Here is a 10385-nt window from a genome sequence, read left to right on the forward strand (position 1 = left end):
TCTATTGTTCATTATATATATTCAGGCAAAATAACAGAGGAAAAAAAAAAAAAAAAAAAAGCCCACTTTTCTGTAGCATATAGTATATTTCTCAGTGCTAGGTTCAATACTACTGTGCTTCAACAGTGTCAGTAAACTCTCAGAATTCAAATAGGTATTAGAGGACTGTGTAGAGCAGCCTTTTTTTTATTATTATTATTTTTATTTTCTTTTCCCTTCTATCTTTCTGTATCCTTTCAGCCTTGCAATCCAGTAAGCTTGGTCTTTCTGAGTACTCTTTACCTCTTTCTTTGTTTTGACTCCATTTGCTTCATCACTGTTAGGACATAATTTTGTCATACTCGGGCAAATGAACTCATTCTGACTGAAGGTAACTGAGTAATATATTATGCAGATGATTGTCTTCAGAGGAATCTGAAGCTCCTAGGGAAGTGTCTTGCCAAATTATTGTCCACAACATGCTAGTATTACACTAAGCTGGGGAAGGGAGCTGCCTGGAATGTGTCCTTTTAAAGCCAGTCTTCATTTCAAGCAGATGAAATTTGAATTCTGTGGTTTATTTAATTTCTGGTTTTTCAGTGCAGGAACTCAGGCTGTATCTTAAGGTAGCAGAAATTCTTTAATGTATGCATTCATGACTCCTTAACTTTAAAATTGGCTATAGGCTTTACTGGGTTTCAGAAATAGAAGTTTCACTAAATTAAAACAAATCTATATCTTCACTTATTTGTGTATGTGTATATATAGAGAGATACATACACATATTAAATATATTTAAACATATGTGCCTACATGCATATATATTTCTGCAATATCTTAAAAATGCAAATTAAGAACACAATGAGAAAAGTCTGTATTTGCAGGTCTGAAATAATGACTCTAAATATCAGAGACAGAATCTTAGACCTTAGTTTTCAGTATTGTAGACTTGGGCATTTTCCCAAATATGTTGAAGTCCTCCTGTTCCTGTTGAATGCACCATTTTGCTGCAGCTATGTACCTATATATATGTGTGTGTGTGTGTGTATATACGTATATTCACTCTTATTTTCCTCTTGATCCGTTGCAACCCATATTTCTCTGAGTGTATTCCACAACAGAAGTTGTTAGTCTCACCCTGTTATCCTGGCTGTCAGAGGTAGAACCTACTTTGCAAGTAGGCAGCTGCAGGTATGTCCTGGTGATTGGAAATCATCTTTTGAGTTTTCACGTTTCCCAGGCACGTCCTCAAAACTCATACTGTATTTGAGACACTGCAAGAACTGTAGCCTGAAATAACAGCTGTGATTTTGACAGCTGAAAGCATGCAGTTGGGCAGGTCTGAGGCATCTGAAGCATCTGATAAGAAAACTGAGTTTTCAGATAGGTGTAGAGCTCTGGTCTGATCTCTTCTGCCAGCTTCTTTTCCTTGTATTTCCTTCTACCACATCACTCAGGAGCTCAGGGTAGAATAGCAGCTTACGCTATGAAGGTGATTAACAGCAGATGTGTAACTGTAAAGTTTATGTGTATTTGATAAGTTAAATCAAGATGTTTGGTTCAGGAGATTTCTTGAGCTTCGCATTCACAGAAAGCTGGGTGTCTCAAAATGATTGTGGCAGTTTCTCCTTCCTTAATGTTGTTTCCTTTCCCCCCAGAAATGGTATATCAATCTGCAAACTGCAGTAGAGGAGTTCAAAAGCTGAGAAGTGACTCAATTTTACCTTTCTCACATAAAATGTTATTAAAACAACTTGGTATCTCATAGACACAAGTACCACACTACTTATTGTTTGCTCTTGTTTTGTGTTTGTTTGACTGACTGATTGTTTGCTTTACATGGAACAGACTTTATATACAAGGATATTTCAGGCTCACCCATATATATATACTTTCCCCAGTAGGACTGGAAATATGAAAATAGTGTCCTTACAAAAATATATATATATATATATATTGCTTTTGGGGGCAAGTACAATTGATGTTAAGCTCCTTGGCATGTATATGAGACCTGTATCTTCACTGAGAAAGATTACAATTGCAATACAACAGGCAGAAGAATAATACAAGACATTGGGATTCTTGATGATCATGGAAAAGAAGATGTGTTGCTTAATCTAGAATATTTAAGACAACACTTGAAAGGGCTGTGAAGATGGTATGGATATGATGGATGAAGAGTCCAGGTTTAAGACAGCAGCTTGATACAAGATCCAGCAGCAGTTGGACTGGGAAGGGACTAAGGAGTAAGAAAGACAATAGGACTGTGAAGAGTTTACACTTGTGTTGGGAAATTACATTTGAGAAAAAGAAGTAAGTAAGATTATTATGCTCTAGGTAGCAAGGGAAAGCATGTAACATGTCAGGCATTGTGACAAACTGCAAGACCTTGCTGGTATTTGTCATGTCTGAAAATCTTATTCATAGTGGTGTGAGTGGGGGTGGCAATCATGATGAACGTAATTGCTGCATATCTTGATCTTCAGACAATGGAAGTTGCTCTTAGGAGTGATTTCCACTGGAGGAGAGTCAGGAGGGCAGGACTCAGAGCGTGCAGTGATGACTGAGTGCAATCTGAATGTTTTTGGCATGGCGAGGAGGGCTGCCACAGCATTAGGACTTGCAGCATGCACGAGGAAATCCAGCTCATTGACACAGGGTGCAGAAACTGAAGCTGGGAAAGAGAGATCATATAAAGGAGCTTTAAAATGAAAGTTTTCTAAGAGGTACATTTTCTGTAGCCTTAAAGACATTTCTGATTTCAATGGCAGTTTTCCAGAACAGTGTACTGCTCCTTTCCTGGCTCTGCCACGGCCCTGACACCCGCCTTCTGCACACTGATACCATGGCTTGCCCGTTGATGGTTTTTACATAAAAAAAAATCTCTCATTTAATGTTAGTCTGCATTCAGAGACACCCCGTAGGTATGCATATCTTACTATTTTTAGTTATAAGGACCTCTAGAATTGAAACAGAAACACTGCTGTCTTCTGCAGGGCAGCAAGGAACTGAGAGGCCTTTGAAAAGCTTGGCTTTGAAGTCCTGACCTCCTCACTGCAGGGCCTACCACAGCTGCGCTTCATGCACGTGCTGATGGCATGGACTGCAGGGATATTTAAGATCAGGTTTCAAGGAGTCTCATTATTGCTTTGTATTGCTGATTATTTTAAATTTTTAATCTTTTGAGGTTAGGCACAACATGGTACTTTTTCTTTGTCCGTGAAACTACTAACTACCCAAGCTTTAAATTTACAAACATAATTTAAAACTTGTTAAGAAAAATCTCTGGTATTCTCAATTAATAGATCCCCAAAAGGTTTTATCTTCACAAACCAAATCAATAAATAAACGAACAGACCCCAAGGGGAAGTAAGCAGGAGAAAACAGTAATAATATAGAAAAAGTCATGATCCAGGATGGTTTAAAATGGCTGTTTGCTTCCCCACTTGCTTTGTACGGCAAGAATCTTTACTGCTTGTTTTTTATTATAGGAAGTTTTATAAGCTCCTATGGATGTTACTCTGAATGGATGCCCCAGTGAGACTGCCGCTTAGCAAATGCATGTTTCCCTCCTTTATTGGGTTTGCATTAGTGATAATGAGTTTCTTGTGGAGTTTTCAGAGCTCTTGCCAGAAAGATAAGGCTATCTTTGCTTTGCTGTTGCCATTCATTATAGTTGCTGCTGCTTGGTGATGTGCCAAGGATAGTTCGGGGATTAGCTAGAGCTGGGCCTATGGGTACACCTGCGTATTCATGCTAATTTTATGAAAACATCAAACTTGGAAGTTTAATTCACGTGCATTATGAAGGATGTGTGAATCTATATGTTGCATACCTGCAAATGTCACAGAGATGTAGGTCTGAAATTTGGTAACTCCTCTCATGCAAAGAGCTTGCTTAAAATTGATGCCTAATCAGAGATCTATGCCTACATCATTACGCAGAGAGACAAATTCATCTTTTTTTTTCTGTACTGTCCCATATGTGTTGTGTTTTTCCTGTTTCATCATCTTCAGAGAGATTGTAGGGCTTTGTATTTTGCAGGGAAGCCTCTTCCTTTTCTTTTTGTGCTTATCTAACTGCAGGCAAACCTCTGTGTCTCCCACCGGACTACATGCACAACAGAGAGAAGTGCCTTAATCGGAGCAGCTGCGCATTCTGACAGCATCAATGCACAGCAAAGTCTAAGCTGAGCCTCTCAGACCCCATATGGGCTCAAGCACAGATGCCTGTGGGATCTGATGCTATCGAAATTCAGCATTACAAATGGTTTATCTACATAAAATACCTGGAAGTAAGAGCAAACGCTGGCTAGTGAGTGGGCTGTACAAAAGGGAAAAGTTAATGATCAGTGCTTGACAGTGTATTACCCTGATAGATTGTAAACCTTGAAAATAAAAAGTTTGTGGATAATTTTACAAGAGGGAAAAAACAGAAGTAACTGGAGTCTTCAGCAACTGTAATTTCTGCCTCAGAGTTTCACTGCAATATTTGATCCACTTTCCCATGATATCTTCCTCTGCCAAAGTAGAAGCATTATTAAGACAGATGATACTTGTCAGAGAGAGGGTGTAAAGTAAGGGGATTCTGCACTTGTAGGCTTTTGGGTTCAGTTCTTTATTCTCAGACTGAAAAATTCTCCTGTTCCTGAAGCTTTTTATTTTAATGGGAAGTTTGGGTTGTGCACGGTAGATAGTATATAATCATTTCAAAAGGAACAAAAAAAAATTCAATACAACATTTAACAGAAGTTAAATATTTCTGAAGCTTCAAACTTTGAGGAGCTGAGACTGCCTGTCCAATAGCACAGATATCTTTCTACGGGTCATGCTTCTGTATCAAAAAGTTGATGAGTCAAGCCCTGCTAACTGGGTTTATAAAATGCAGAGCTCTAGGAATTCTGCTGTTGTGGACATTTTTTCAGAGCTTTTTATTTTCCAGGCAAAACCTCATTTGCATTGCGGTATTGTGTGTTTTCGTTTGATCTCTTACTTTGGATTTCTAAGACTGAGTGCTATTTTTTTATTCCTTGTGAATTTTCATTGCCCCAGGATGTAAGAGGTTTGCTTGAACTCATTTAATTGGCTAGTGATGTGAAAAATGATCCTTTTCTATATTGGAAATGAGCTCAAGTAACCCCTTCGTGGAGTCCTTATAACCTATTGTAACTTTCCATGTATTTCTGTTGACTCAGGAATGCACACGCTGACTCACTTCTACTTTGTCTAGAAGGAGAATGAACAAGTCTAATATCTTGCAGGTTTCCGCTTACTGATTTTTGATTTTACTGTATTTTTATGGTGAGGTCCTGAAAACCCAGAAGATAATTAGCCACGCTCTTCACCGTTATGTCAGTACAAAAGGATACAATTCCAATTAAACCAAAGGAGATAATCCCAACAGATAGGCTGTGCCAAGAACAGAGTTGAGTTTGCTTCTTTGTTTGCTTTCATCGTGTTTTATATTATAAACTTGGTGAGATTAACTTTTAGTTAAACAGAAGTTACATCTTTTTTTTTTTTTTTTTTTTTGGTGGGGGAGGGGAATTTGGATAAGAGGAAAATAAAATTAGAAATCCTTTAAAAAGCCTGGATGTGAAAATACAGCCTGAAGTGTACAACAGTTGTGTGACTGATCTTCAAAACAGTAATATGTTACTAAAATATATTTATTAGTATTTATGACACTTTACAATAGTGTCTTGATCTTTTTTTGAATGTTAGAAGAGGAAACTTAAAGTGTATGCTTTAAGGTCAGTATAAGAGGCCAAATACAATTAAATACAATTAAAAATTATATTTCTCCCATCAAACTTGTCAACACCTCCATGTTTCCAGCCATCTTTTTCTTGTCCTGCTCCACTGCAGTCTCCCCTGTAACATTTTACGCTACTCACAGTTGTGAAGCCCTCAAGCTCAGTAATGAGTAGTGCTTTAAACTCACTATTACAAGGCTGAGATCTGTAATTCCTAAATGAGAGGGCCCTTGTAATGAGGTATGTGGGTATGTGCATTATGGGACAACTGCTCTCTTGTTATATGATTACTATGCCTTTGAACTTCTGTGTTTTTATTGAAAAGCATAATTAATTTTACTTCCTAGTCTTTGGCACAGTTGTTGAGTTATGGTGGTTTCATTTTTGTAAACTGCTCAGTAAGAAGTGTGATCATTTTTCATCATAAAAATTTAAATTTCTCTTAAGTTTGTTGGCTATAGGAAAAAATACTGCCATGAGCAAGTCTGAGGAAAAGAAATTACTCTTAACCACTGCAGTCTTTAGAGAAGTTATGCTATTTCACTGCATCGTTTAGAGTTAAACTATTAAGATGTCAAGGGTGATCAGTATTAATTGTTCTCAATTTCGCCTTCTATAACTCATCGAGGTGGTTTCTATTGTATGTATTTGGTCAGTCTTACTGCCATTGGTGGTCTTGGGAATGCAGTTCCCTTGCAAAGGGTGTCTATTGCTATTTGCCAAGCTAAGGCACACATCAAAGATGTTATTCTAGAGTGGTTAGCATAGTTCTGCAAACTGTAGAGCAGACGTTCTGTATAAGAGAATTAACTTGACATGCTTGGGCTTTCCACAGTGAAATTCCAGATTGAAACTGAGACTGTCATTTACATCATGTCACAGACAGTGCAAGAAAATAATCACAAAGAAAAAAGACCAGCCAGACTGAGTTACAGGCATTTTATGCTGTCTGCTTCTATTTTAGAGTAACTGTGCACCACAGGTAGAAGTATCCAGACCAGGAGGGATGTACGTGATACACTATTTCTATTTAATTTCCTTCTGAGGAGGAAAGTCCAGACCTTCAGGTTCTGGTTATCAAATTATTATTTTTCACGTTCTATTTCTCAAAACTTAGTGAATACAAAATAGTTCCAGAAATACATACATTGCAAAAGTAAAATCTTGTGTTTATTTCCCAGAATATTGAAAATAAATGATTGCAGAAGCTGTCTAGGAGGCTAGTCCACAAGCAGTCTCAAGGATGACCTCCTTTCAAATACTCACAGCTTGTGACTCTCTTAGATATTCAGCAGTTTTTGCCTGTAATCCCTACTAGAACTCCCCAGTCTTTGATTTCAACACCTGATTTGCTGATTTCCATAGTTCTGCAAGTTCCTTTTTAAGTAAATAACACAGGTAAGTATGTTTTTCTTTTTAAAGCAATTTAACATATCTGTTTAAGAGTTCTTACTTCTTCTGTTTAGTGTTTTAAATCTTGTCAAGTGCTTAATTAATCAGAATAATTTTGTCTTTGCTTTTATGTAATTGCGGTATTCCTTTCTGATGTACCCTGTAAAGTATCATCTTAAAATTGAGAGTTGGGCATTAACGAGACATGTAATTAACGAGACGGCAAGTTCACAAAAGCCAGCAAAATACTGATTATTTTCTTTTTTCATCCTCGACTAAAGGGGAATCAGGATAAACAGCTACACAGTACCAGTTTTGTGCAACTCCCTGTGTGAACAGGTTACATTCATGCCCTGTGCCCTGGCGTGTTCCAGAATAGATTCTCTCTACAGATGAACCCCCAGATCACTTGACAGGAGCAATGTTTCATGAATGTATGTATGCATATCTAAATTAAGAGTACACATTGTTGGAGCTGACAGGAATGTCAGGCTCTTTAGGTTCCCAGAAATACTCCAAGCCTGACGGATGTGAAACGCTAGCATTGGCTAAGTGCATTCAGATAACTTTTCATAAAAGATGAGTCATTTCTCTTCCTATACAAATTGGTAACATTCCCATAATCAGCATCCACATTTTCTCTTCCTCTGTCAGTTTTTTTTTACGCTTTACCATTCAGAGACAGAGCTGCATATATTATACCACCTAACGAATGCTTTTAAAATGCAAGGCATGTCATGCTTTTGAGATGTACATAGAATTTTATCCTGTTCAGGAAAACTCATGAAGGTCTTAAGTGTTATCAAGGGCATATAGTGAGATGCAAATGTATGTCTCGGAAGAAATACTATCTTTTTTGGAGCACAGACACAATAACTATAACAGCATGATCGACTCTTGGAGGAAAAAAAAAAGCACTCAGTTGCTGAGGGAAAGAGGGTCAGGGGCTTCATTTAAGTTATATCTTACTCATACCTTTAAAGAGCAGATCCTAACGTTGTGCAGTGCTATAAATAGTTATTCTGTTCTAATAGATAAAGAAATCATTTTTAAAATATAAAATTGGCACAATGACAAAAACTCTAGTGTGGAAGCAGTTTTATGCGAAAGATATACTTTAAGCATGCATACCTGCCAGTAGGTACTGCCTTTATGCAGATATCAGTGTGTCAGTAAAATGCGTATTGTTTAACCATATCATTAGCATCTTACTATGTAAACCCACTTTTCTTTCTGGAGTTTTGGTTCAAGTGGTCATTCAAGTCAGATCTACACTGCAAGGTTTTGTTGGTGAAGATGTTGTTACTTTTATTTAAAAGTTGATGCCCACTTTAATCCTTTAATCTTCCATTCATAACAATCCTTTTCTCTGTATACAGTCGCCATTAAAATAGGCTTTCAAGTAAAAGATCGTCAACGTCTGAGATCTACCTACTGGAGTGGGAGTAGATACTAATGAGCTTGGTGAGGGAAATAGACTTATGCCTCATGGGAGATTGTCAGAGAAACTAAACGGACTGGGTATGAGGTTTACGGCACAGGCAGAGTGTAATTGCAGCCCTCAGTACTGAGGAAATGCTTTTAATAGTACAACTAGAAATGAGAAGGAAAATGATTTAAAAGCTACCAAGCACTCTGGTGCTAATGATAATGAAGCCTATTTCCAGAATACTTGGAAGATAATTGCTGAAATCAAGTATTTCTCTTGGTATGAACATTGGTTGCAAGATGAGGAACTGTGTAACAGTTCAGTTGTGTCAATGTTAAGTACAGTTTATTATTTACTGGTTTAATATAAATTTTATGCTAATACTAATTTTCATTAAGAATATTTGAACTGGATATTGGCCTGGCATAATATATTGTAACACATACACAAGAGGATTCTATCTTTATTTTTTGCTACAGTTGGTCCTTGGTTCAAGGGGCACAATCCCTGTGAACAAGCCAGAAATCAAAAAACAACTTCAAATAAAAAGCACAAAAAAGGAAAAATGATTTTGATTTCAAAATGCATCATGAAATTCTGTCTTAGTTGACTTGCATTAACCTGATCCGTTAGCTTCAAAGGGCTAAACAAGGCAGAAAGTGGCAAAGAATAATTCTTTTAGTCTTTTTAGTCTTACTGTTTTAGTAAAAGAACGAAGTGCATACGGTCTGGCTATTGTGCTTCTTGCAACCTAGCCTGTAATCACGTATATATATATATATATATATATATTTATTTTTTTTTTTCCAGTAATTTAATATGGGGTTTAAGAGATTTCAACTAAGAAGGGCATGTGCATTAATCCATAGCCTCACCCCTAGTAAGTGGTCAACATTCACATCCTTAATACTGCACTCTCATTAGCATCTCACAGCTCTCCTGATCTGTTTCCAACATAACATTTCAAGTTGTAAGATATCTCTTACTGGTTAGATCTTACTTGTAATCTGTACATAAGTGTGATTATCCTTGTTCAAGAATAACTAATAGAAATTTGCTGTACAGGAAGATGGAGAGCATAAAAAAGGGTACTGTGGCCTGTTGTGGAGCCTGAAAATGCAGGCTGAAAGACCACATTTGTTCTCTATAAGTATACTGAATTGAGATAAAAATCAGAGAGGAAGAGAAACAGAATTAAGACAGGGATTGCATATGGACATAGACTGTTCATTAATTTAGCTTCTTCTGTCCTTCCCATTTAATTAAAAGAAAAACAGGCTTCGGGAACAGCCTTCTGAATAGTTGAGGTACCTTACTGTTTTTAAGTTGGAGATGGATGTGCTTGTGTGCAGCACTAACTACCTTACAAAGGTGAAAGTTCATTGCTTTCTTCAGTTTCTGATATGTCTGTAAACTTTAAGCAAGTTTAAAGCTTCATTTGCTGGTTTGGTAATGTCTAAATAGTACTTAATCTGCTTTGTTGGGTATAGATGCCTGTTAACAAACACGTTAATTTGGAACTTTGGTCCATGTCAATTCTAGAAGCAACTCATTATATTACTGGTGAAGTGAGGTCCTCAGTTTCTGAATGGTGTAGAATTTGTACAAAATATAGAAAATGTAGTATTGTAAGACTCATGAGCAACTAGAATTCAATGGGACTCTTCCAATGTAATATTTTGTGGGACAGATCCAGACTGATCTGAACAAGAACTAGCCCTTGGACTAGTGCAATTTTCATTCCTATCTCAGGCATGCTGTCAGCTTAGGGTTTATTTTATTTTATTTTATTTTATTTTATTTTATTTTATTTTATTTTATTTTATTTTA

The 10385-nt window shown here is 36.9% G+C and overlaps 1 protein-coding gene across 1 annotated transcript in view; it reads right to left on the reverse strand.

The window, feature by feature from the left end:
• Positions 1-10385, reverse strand: part of RAP1GDS1 (Rap1 GTPase-GDP dissociation stimulator 1) — a 112282-nt gene that overhangs the window by 100928 nt on the left and 969 nt on the right. The gene's annotated exons all lie outside the window — the stretch shown is intronic.

This window comes from Oxyura jamaicensis, chromosome 4 (assembly GCF_011077185.1).
Source record: "Oxyura jamaicensis isolate SHBP4307 breed ruddy duck chromosome 4, BPBGC_Ojam_1.0, whole genome shotgun sequence".
In the NCBI taxonomy this organism is placed as follows: Eukaryota; Metazoa; Chordata; class Aves; order Anseriformes; family Anatidae; genus Oxyura; species Oxyura jamaicensis.